Source organism: Sciurus carolinensis, chromosome 8, assembly GCF_902686445.1.
Source record: "Sciurus carolinensis chromosome 8, mSciCar1.2, whole genome shotgun sequence".
Lineage (NCBI taxonomy): Eukaryota > Metazoa > Chordata > Mammalia > Rodentia > Sciuridae > Sciurus > Sciurus carolinensis.
In genome coordinates this window covers 129,050,796-129,061,455 of record NC_062220.1, presented here as the reverse complement: position 1 = coordinate 129,061,455, position 10,660 = coordinate 129,050,796, and the positions used below count along the sequence as shown (strand labels likewise).

At 56.0% G+C, this 10,660-nt stretch overlaps 1 long non-coding RNA gene across 1 annotated transcript; it reads right to left on the bottom strand.

Annotated features, from left to right (window-relative positions):
- Window positions 1-4: 4 nt before the first annotated feature.
- Window positions 5-3,662, bottom strand: LOC124990818 (uncharacterized). Its single transcript, XR_007109813.1, has 4 exons — window positions 3,577-3,662; window positions 2,849-2,886; window positions 2,154-2,188; window positions 5-926 (listed from the first exon to the last, which is right to left on the bottom strand). It is a non-coding gene; the product is annotated as an uncharacterized LOC124990818 (long non-coding RNA).
- Window positions 3,663-10,660: the final 6,998 nt, after the last annotated feature.

Sequence of the window (10,660 nt, the reverse complement as noted above, 5' to 3'; positions counted from 1 at the left end):
GGTCCAATCAGCCAAAGGCCCCAGCAGGAAAGCTGATTGCCACAGCCCTGCCCGGCCCTGCCCTTCCCAAGCTGATTACATTTTTCTACTTGTTTCTGCTTTTGTCGCTGATTAATCATATCCCTGTCTCCGGGCCTGGAGAGAGGGGACTCAGTGAGCCAGTCCTGGTTCTCTGCACTGCTTGGACTACTCCAGTAGCACCCACGACGTGCAGAGGAACCAGTTGCTCCTGCAGCTGTCCATCTATTTGTCTCTCCGGGTGTATGGGCCAGCTGACTGCCTAATAAGACCTGGGGCTGGAGGTGGGACAGGCCCCAGAAAAGTCCCCACCCCAAAGCTCTCCTCTTCCACCGGTTCCGTTATCTGATAATCCACCCATGCAACTGAATGCTTTGAGCTCCTTTGGGATTTCTGATGGAGCAGAGAGGGGAGGAAGAAAGAACACAGCACCTGGAGTCAGGTAGACTCCTGGTTCCTCCATCTGCCCCCTCCTTACCATAGAACTTTAATCAGGCAGGGCCTCAGTTTCCCCACCTGTGAAGTCACAGTTGCAATGCCACCCTCAGGCAGCAGTGAGAATGAACAAATATAAAATATGAAAAATATGAGTGCCTCCTGGCAGTGCCTCCCTGCAGCTCTTGGGAGTTTCCTATTAGAATGAACCCCCCTCCGGAATATGAATTAATAACAATTGTAGCATTGAGTATTGATTGAGAGTAGGAGCTGCAGTAGTCCTCAGTGTGTTAAGTGCCCAGGCTGCCCTGGCCCAGCCAGCCAGTTGGAAATTGGGCTAAGGGAGGGCTGAGGGGCTGGCAGGAAACCCAGCTCCCAGCAACCCCCTGGGAAGCTGCTGCAGAGCATGTTGGCACTCGCCTGACGGAGGGGCGGCTCCCCCCGAGTCCTCTGCAGCTCCTGGCTTTGCCACCCTGGCGGGGAGTTTTCAAAAGGAAGGGACAGAAAAAGTCCCTGAGTGAATCAAGCACAAATCAAGTGAACCTCCCTAGGATGGCCAGGCCCTGAGTCTGTCCTGAGGGAAGGCTGGATATCCATGGAGACGTGAGCCTCCTTCCAGACTTTGGCCTCGGTCTGTGGCTAAGGGGTCTGACTGTCTATCTTGGGACCAGGGTACTCCCTGAGGCAGTCTCTTTCCAGGGCCTGCTGGGGAGTATATCTCTAACACTGTGATGCACCCCACTGTTCGGGCCATCTCTTTCACCCCAGTTCCCTGGTGGCTCAATCCCTGTCCTCTCCCCTGATGCAAAGCCACAGCCCATGATGCTGACTTTCCATATAGTGTGGGCAGCCGGTCAGCATCACACTTCCACATGCCACAGATGTACCTGCTTGGTGGATGCACAGGACACACCCGGGCTGTACATGTGACCTGTTCAGCCCCCATTACATGCCTTGTCCCCAATTCATAGGCAAGGACATGTCTGCTGAGGGAGCTGAAAGGACCAGTTTGGGCTATACAGCCACAGAGGCAGAGCTGGGATTGGAGTCAAAGGCAGACACTGGGACTCCAGGGGCCAGGCTGGGTCAGGCTGATCTCTCTGTGCTCTTCCAGGCTCAGCTGGAACCCTGCTGCCTCTTGGAACCACTGCTGACCTCCTAAGCCCTCCACTGCTATGCACCAAGGTTCACTGGGCAGACCCAGGGTGCCAGGCCCCGGATTCCAGGCCAGAACTCAAAGGATGGAACTGCTTCCACCTGGGGCTCACAGAGCAAGGGTCACAGGACTGAGTGGTATGGCAAGACTGCAGCTCACATGCTCTGCTGACAGGTTGCGGGGTGCACATGTTTTTACAGAGGAACATGGTGGCAGGACTTAAAAAGTCTCTGGACATGGGGTTGGGAGGCAGTGTCATGAGCAGTCAGAGCCCTACGTGGAGAAGTCAGAGCTTTCTGTGTGATCTCTCTGAGCCTCAGTTTACTCAACCTATTAAATGGGAACACTTCTAGCCCTTGAACGAATAATGAGATCCTGCATGTAAAGTGCTCAGTACACGGAATCTGGTGGCTCTTATTACAAATCTAGGAATGTCTAGGGGAGGAACGAGGTTGGGCAAAAGCTCGGAAGTGCAGAAGATTGCTCTGGGCTCTGAAGGGTAGGATCTGAGTCTGCATCCCCAAGGCCCCCCCACTCCCCATACCTGGCACAGGGCCGGACTGAGCTTGGGAAGACGATCTGCAGAATGAATGAGAGAATGAATGAATAAATGATTGTTCACCCACCCGCCCTCCGGCACGGCAGCCTTGTCCTCTCCTCTATACGTCACAGGAGCAGATGGCAGGATTGCAGGGTGTGAATTATGTCTGTCGCTCCCCCATCTGGGGAAGGTGCTGCCGCCATCACACTGCACTCCCTGGGTGCCCACCGGAAGATGTGCAGGCCTTAGGCCTCCCCAAGAAGGGTCTCTGGGGACCTCACTCACCAATCCTTGACTCAGGGGACTAGAGACAACAGGAGAGGTGATCCACTGAAAACTGTGACTCTGGGAGTTTCCCCAAGTGGCAGAAAGGCGAGGGGAGAAAAGGGGAATCGCAGTGTCCAGAGGCCAAACTCCTTCCTCCCAAGACCAGAGACTGGGATCCTGCTCCCTGGACACTGGAACCCTCTCTTCTCAAGACCAGCACAGGCCCCTGCTAGACCTCTCATCTGACACCCGCATCCTCTTGTCACCCATATTCAGCACCAGGGAGAGCTCCCAGCAGAACCCAGGGCCCAGCGCGGGTAAGATGAAGTGGTAGAGGGCCCTGGAAAGCCAGCCAAGGGCACCAGTGAACCCATTGTCCAGAGGAGGAAATCAAAGTGGAGGGAGGGTAAGCGCCAAGTCCAAGGTCATACCTAGATTATTGACTGCAGCCCTTCCCGAACCAAGGGACCTGCTGGGAGAGAAGATGCTGGGAGATGAGGAGGCACAGGTGGTAGGGAGGGGGTGTCCAGTGACAGCAGAGGCTCTGGCCTCTGCTCCTTGGCTGGAGAACAATATTGTTCCAAGAACTCGCTGGGGACAGTGTCTGGAGGTGAATAAAATATTCATTGTCCCGGCAAACTCATGCAATCACTTGATGAATAATGGAATTTATAGACTTGCAGATGCAAGCTGGGGCCGGGAGAGGGTGCAGTCCAGAATCTGGGGGCTCCTGTCTGCTCTGATGCCTGCCCTATTCTGGCCACCCTCTCTGAGCCCTCAGAGGCCCAGCTCCTAATGGTGGTGAGTATGTACAGAAGATCAGGGAACAAAGTCCATATGGGGAAAATAGGGCAAAGGGGACAGGTCCTTAAAGTTGTTGCTCCTTGAGAAGAGAAGCAACTTGGGGTTCACACTAAAGGTAGAGTGTGAACGGAATGAAGCCTGACTACTGTCACTAGCTCTGTGCTTGAATGTGGCACCTGTCCCGGCCTCAGTTTTCTCTCCTGTAAAATGGGGTGGATGCTACCACCACTCAACCTGCTGCACAGATCAACTGAGATGATGGAGTTCACAGTGCCAGGCTGCTGTCCCTGAATCTGGTCCTTTTGAATCTCCCTCACTGGTCTCTAGAATCCCCTGAGCCCGAGAGCGATCTTACCTGGCTTCCCTGGGTGGAGCTGGGAAGCAGAGGAGATGTGTGGCCTCAGAAATGGAGAAACTTCTGGCCCTCCAGGCAGGTTTGAATCCATAACTGGAAAACAAAAACAGTCCATCCAGGCACACAGGTCCTTCTCTGAGATTCTGCTCCCACTGGTTTTGGCGTGCTGGGGATTGAACCCAGGATCTCACACTTACCAGGAAAGCACTCTAACAGGGAACCGAATCCCCCAGCCCTTTTAAATTTTTTTGTTTTTTTGAGACGTAGTTTCACTAAGTTGCCCAGGCTGACCTCAAACTTGGTGATTCTCCTTCCTCAGCCTCCATAGCCACTGGGTTTACAGGCGTGTGCCACTGCGCCCAGCCAAGACCATTCTTAATCAGCCCCCTAGGAGCATCTAGAGGCAGTCAGGGTGAGAACCCATGCTCTCACCTGCAGGGATGGAACTGAGACTGGGCAGAGGTGAGAGGAGCTTGGGGGTGTCCTGCCTAGGAAACAACAGAGATCCTTGTCCCTGACTTTAGTCTTTCCCTCCGGGAAGTGGGATCCTACACCTGGGGCAGGATGGGAGGCTGCCCCAGGGATCAGGACCCTGAACGAATGGGAAGGGGACCGTGGTTACCACTGCCCAGGTCCTTGCTCCAGTCTCGCTTCCTGAGTGACAGCTGTGGCAGCTGGTAAGATTTGAGGCGCGAGACAGCTCTTAATTGCTCTGGGCTCCCTAGATTCCTGCCATAGTCTGTTGCCTCTGATGAGAAGCTGGACTGACTGCCCAGGTCCGCTGCTCCCCCAAGGGATACCACATGTCCAGCCAGGCCAGGTGCCACAGGCTGGGGTGATGGGTCACCTCTGCTGGCCAGGATCTCAACGCTGTGGATCAGGGTGAGCCTGCTGTACCCCTCCTCCCTAGATCTCTTTGTGTGACATAAAGGGCTTGTGTGTGAGCTCCGAGGTTGAAAACTGCAGAACCGTGAGGTGGGCTGTGTGGCTGCACGTGGCACACCCTGCTCACACTCGTGGCCGCACCTTCTGGGCAAGTTGTTGGGCCTCAGATTCTGGGAACCTCCCTAGGGAATAAGGGAACCTGTAACCCGTTTCTCAGAGTGAGTACGGTACAAAGGCACTGAACCCAGGGTCCAGGACAGCACAACATACCAGCAGTGTCTCGCGATGCCACAGACCCCTACCCTCAGCTCACCTCCTTGGGCTAGGTTTTCAAGTTGGCTGCCTCCCCGGTTCCCTGACCCGACCCCCACCCTGTGGGCCCTGTGCCTCTTGTTTTCTAGAAGCACCTCCAGGGTAAGGGGTGGAGAGCATGAGACTGAACACTCCAAATCCTTTTTCAAGGGGACCTGACTCCAGGATGCAGCCTGTTTGCATACCACCAGGGACAGGGTGCACAGCCCACCGGAGGCAGTGGCCAGTACTGGTCAGGTCCCTGGGGTTTGTTTGCCTTTGTGCTCACAGATCTCCCCTGCGTTGAGACCAAGCACTGAGGGCCTCTAAAGGGGCACCTGCTTATCACGTGGGAGAGGGATGGTGCTAACCTGCGCCTGCTCATCAGAGTGACACTTCCATGCTGTGGGACACTGTGTGAGGTTGGCACCTTGAACCTGTGGGCAGAGAGGGTTGTGATGATAGAAAGAGGGACAGGAGGAGCCAGGGACAGGTTTTCAGGTGAGGAACCTCCACTTTTAAATTTTTATCTTTAATTTTTTTGGTTCAGGGGACTGAACCCAAGGGTGCTTAACCACTGAGTTACATTGCCAGTCCCTCTTTTTTTTAAAAAAAAAATATTTTTAGTTGTAGATGGACACAATATGTTTATTTTATTTTATGTGGTACTGAGAATTGAACCCAGTGCCTCACACATGCTAGGCAAGCGCTCTACCACTGAGCCCCAACCCCAGCACCCCCAGCCTTCTTTAATATTGTACTAGAGGCAGGGTCTCACTGAGTTGCTTAGGGCCTCACTAAATTGCTGAGGCTGGCTTTGAACTCACGGCCCTTTCCTCCTGAGCTGCTGGGATTACAGGCGTGCACCACCGCGCCAGCAGGAATCTCCACTTCTCATCCTAGGGCTCAGTTGCTTAGATCAACCCGGTCCTGAGACTGGCACAGAGGATGGACAGTTTTGTCCGTGGTGAATGCAGGAAAGGTCTGGGCTGGGGACACTGTCCAGGGAGGGGCTAGGCTTGGGGAGCTCCTCAGCCCGCTGCCACCACCAATTCTACAGAGAACTGGGCTATAATCCTTGGAAGTCTCAGGGACTCAGATTGGCATGCCAGGGGTGGTGGATGGAGGAACGTCCTCTGGAACTAAGCTAAGCCCATGTCCCTGGCCAGCCCCCCAGCCCGAGGGTCAGATAATGGACCTGGATGCCCGCAATGCCCGGGTCATGTACAGCCTAAGTGATAATAAAATCGACAGCAGTTTAATTGGTAATTTTAATCCTGGACAGAACAGTAATGGCGTTACTAATTGGATCGTTAGAGATTTGTGCTTTATGACTGTGTAATTAGAGAAGCTGTGGGGGGCCGGGGTAAACTGGGGAGCCATGTGGGGACAGGGGCAGGGGCCTTTCCTAGGCTAGCTGGGTCACTGCTAGGACCTTTCAAGTTGGGGCTCTGGGGTGGCTGGGGAGGGAGGCTTGGCCGGGGGTCTGCACGCAGCCCCTTCTAGGAACAGGTCCCATCCCATCAGGAGGAGGAGGCTTGAGGAGCAGCACACAGGGACCCCAAAGCTCGCAGCCCAGTCCTGTAGAGAACAGGGGCTGAGGGTTCCCCAAGATCAGGTTCCCCTGGGCTCAGCATGGCTCGAAGCAGCCTCACCTGTGGGCTTACCTGGGCGGTGCCCAGGATCCCTGCCTGCACAAAGGAACCCCAGCCCTGTGCCCTCATCCCAGTGGCTTCCAGAACTCAGGACAACCACACCGTATTATTATTATTATTATTATTATTTTTGCAGTACTGGTATTGAACCCAGGGCCTTGCCTATATCAGGCAAGCGCTGTACCCCTGAGCTACATCTCCAGTCCCCAGAGGTCTTCATTTTAGAATGAGGATTCTTAAATCCCTCTACCCCAGTTGTTTTTCATAGGGTGAAACTGAGGCACAGGGGGGCAGGGGACCCCCTTGTGTGTTCCACAGCTGATTTCCTACTGCAAGTGTAAGGCACATACTCGCCCTGGACCCCCACCCTGTGGGCGCTCACCCAAGCCATCTGCACCCATGTGAGGGGGCCCGTAATCTGACCTTCCAGGGCCTGGAGAGGGGCTGGGGTCCTGGCACAGGGAGCAGACATGTGACGTGCCTCAGGGAGGGGTAGGTAGAAGAAGCGTCCTTTGGATGGAGTTGACAAGGGCTGGAACTGTACTTGGCACTCGCTAAATATATGCTGGATTGATAAATAAAAGACAGAATAAAGGAGAGAAGAGGAAGAAAAGAGGAAAGAGACCAGGGCAGAGGGCACCTGTAACATGCCCAATCCAGTGGTCCTTCAGGACCCTCCCACTGACCTTCTAGCATTTTCCATTGGTCACCTAATCTACCCAATCTCTCCCCTAAACTCTGGGATGGTGCTCTTTCAGTCATCCCATGGCACCCAGCTTTATTCCAAGGAAAAGTCCCTACAGAGGCCCACAGTACCTCCTCCCCACCTCCTCACCTCACCCCGCACTCTTCCAGCTCCCTCACCTGGCCCCTCATGGCTGACTGCCAGGCACCTTCCTGCCCCCAGGCCTTTGTACTTGCTGTCTCCAGGAATGCTCTCCCCCCAGATCCCTTCATGGCTCACTCTTTTGGGTCTTCACTCAAAAGACACCTTCCTAATGGACCTTCTTTGGCCACCCTAGCTTTAAATCAAACAAACTAAGATGAATAACGCCTCTTCTCCCTGGGCTGCTTTATTGGCCTGGTTTGCATTTACCACTTGGTAACGCAGCCAACTCGCCTTTCTTGCCTGGTGCTGTCTAGCGTCATGACACACAGTAGGTGCCTATTACGTGATTGTTGAATGAATTGAGAACTGGAGGGTCCTTACAGAAGCAGCCCTGGGAGATGAGGGCAGGTGGTGGGGGTGTGGAGAAGACGGGAGGCTGACATGGGGCCAGGGTAGCGACGGGACACCTGGGCTGTGGGCCCTTTCCTTCCGGCTGACCTGGCTCCCACCGCCCTGCAGCAGCTCAGTCAGGAGGTGATGCCCCAGCGACCTACATCAGCACATTACTCGGGGAGGCGGTGTGGGGGGAGATAAAAATCTCTGTCCTCCTGCCAAATGCTGCAGAGCTGCACCACCTCTGTCCCCTCCACTTACAAGGCCATCAACCTGACCTCGCTCCGCTTCAGCCAGGTCACCCTGGGGACCTCCAATCCTCTCATTCTTATCCCCCCCTGTGGGGTAGCCTGTGGGACCCCAAGAAGACCCCTTCCCTGCTGGCCCTAGATCCCCACTCACGGGCAAACGGCAGTGTTAAATCCCACCATGGGCCTTGAGGTTGGTGGCACCAGAGCTCAGCAACGCCCTGCCCACCCGCCTGGCCCCGCCGCCTCGGCTTGGCCAGGTGATGTATGGCCACTAGCCCAGCCAGGAAGTGACAGAGATGGATGGGCAGTGCTGGGGGCAGGCTCGGAGCCAGGTGCTGCTTGCCGGGGGTGGGGAGGTGCCTGGCTCCGGAGAAAGCCATTCCGGGAACGTCACCTCCCTGACCGAGGGCAGATGTCTCGGGCATGGCTCCCACACTCTGACCCTCAGTGCGGGGCAGTACAGGGAGCGGGGAGCTCTTGTCCCTTTATGGAATCTCTCCAGGTCTCAGTTTTCTCATCTGCAAAATGACCAAGGAACATCCACGGGGAGGCAGCAGTGGGGATCCACTGAGAAGCGCACGCAGCTCAGGCCCCAGACGCAGGCGCCATCTGCCCCTCCAACCCTGGCAGGCCCGTCCCTACCACCCCCTCCCACCTCCCCACCGGACCCCCTTCTCTATCCCTCTCTTGGCCTATGAGAAAAATCACAGAGCCGGACGTGGATGGGACCTCCAAAAGTTTCTAGTTTACCCTTCCTCCCCATTTTCCAGAATGGAAAATAGGTCGTGGGAAGGTCTAGGGAGACCTCTCAGGGTCAGGCCTGAAAGAAGCCCCTGCCCCACCGTGGACGTGGGAGGGCGGCGAGTGGCAGCTGCCTCCCCTGCTCAGCAGGTCGGGAAGGACAGGCAGGACAGAGCCCAGCACAGGGAAGGGGGCTGGGGGCCAGTGCAGCTGCTGCGGCCGAGTCAAGATGCGCCAGACGCCTCCGTGGGCTCTGTCTGCATCCAAGGAGACCAGGACACTGGGCGGGCGGACGGTGTGTCCTTGCAGGCTGGAGGAGGGATGGGAAATAGGGGGGTCATTCTGGGAACCGGGGCTGCCTGCAGGGCCGGGCGGTGTCTCCTGTTGTCTGCTTACCTGCCCTGCTCCCCAGAGGAGACCGGACCCCACGTGGGGCCTCCGGTGGCTGTGGACCTTTGACACGGACGCACACGCTCAGGTCTGTGCGGTCCGTTGGTGCAGATGCATGCATCAGTAGCTGGGTGAGTGTGCACACGTGTGTTTGTGCTCACTGGATGTGAGGTACGTGTGTCCACGCAGGGGACTGAGATCTGCCTGGAGAACCCAGAGCCAGGACAGAGCAGGAGCCCAGTCAGGGCAGACGCTGCCCGTGTGCCAGTGGCAAGGTGAGGCACGCCTTATGTGTGCAGGCTTCAGTGCGTACGCACACAGCTGGGTGGCTCTGGTGGCGGCTTCACTCAATACCCATCAGGCCCTGCTCAGCCGCAGCCTCAGTCAAGGGGACCAGGAACAGATCCCTTTGTCAGATGGGGAAACTGAGGGCAGCTCAGACTAGAAAATGTCCCCACCAAGGTAGGAGACAGGGTTGACCCTAAATACGGGCTCTTCAGCAGAGCACACCTCGGAACAGTACCCTAGGATGTGAGTCTTGCTTTGTCCTGTGAGCAGGGACTATGGAACTGCAGGCTCGAAGGGGGCCTCTGGGGTCCCTTGGAGCAGCCCCCTGCTTGGGACCAATAGGTAGCACCTTTGCGGGGGGCAGGAGGTACCCCCTCTGGAGGATTCCCTCTCCAAGCCTCCATTTCCTCACCTGTAGAATGGAGCCACCCACCCCACTTCTTCCACGTCCCGGCCGAGAAGGGTTGCTGAGACCCCTGCAACAAAGCCCTTCTAGGGAAACAGGGCTGGGGACCCAAGGTCACCTCAGGGACGAGGCAGGGGTCCCAGTCATACAAAGCTGTACCCTGCACACTTTCTCTTGCTGGCCCGCTGGTCTGGGAGGAGAGATGAGCCCAGGGTGGAGAGAAACGGGGAGGGAAGGGATCCAAGGCAGGGCGGCAGGCCTTCCGGTTCAGTTAGTGAAAAGATTTGTCATTTTAATGAGGTGATATTTCTTGCCTGGCTCCTGTCCGTGGCGGCGCGAAGGGGACAGGGCCTCCAGGAACGAGGAGCTGCTGGGGCTGGTGGGGCTGTCTTCAGACTCCTGAGGCTGTCTGAGCTGAGGAGGGGCCTGGACGCTAGGGTTCTAGGAGCCAAGAGCTCAGAGCCCAGCTCTGCTTCTCCCTCCCTCCATGACCTTGAGGAAGTCTTTCCCTATATCTGAGCCTCAGTTTCCTCACGTTTAAAACGGGACTAAAGGCAGGTGTGGCGCACCTGTAATCCCAGCAACTCGGGAGGCCGAGGCAGGAGGATAGTAAGTTTGACAACTTGGACAACTTAGTGAGAGCCTGTCCCAAAATAAAAAAACACAAAGGTCTGGGGTATAGCTGAGTGGTAGAGTGGCCCTGAGTTCAATCCCCAGTCGTGAAAATAATTAAATAAAAATTCTAACTAAATAGGGCCACTATTCCATCCCCCTGCTTTGGGCAGTGGCCACTGTGGGTTCCAGTCTTTCTCATTCCTCCTCCCCTCCCCAGCCCACCACCACCAGGCCCTTATCACAGTTGCATGAGCCTCCCTCCCCCCGTTTCTCACTTTTGGGACTTAGTAAGAACTGCTCTGTCTGCCTAACTCAGATCCGTCACCCTGGTCCCTTGAGG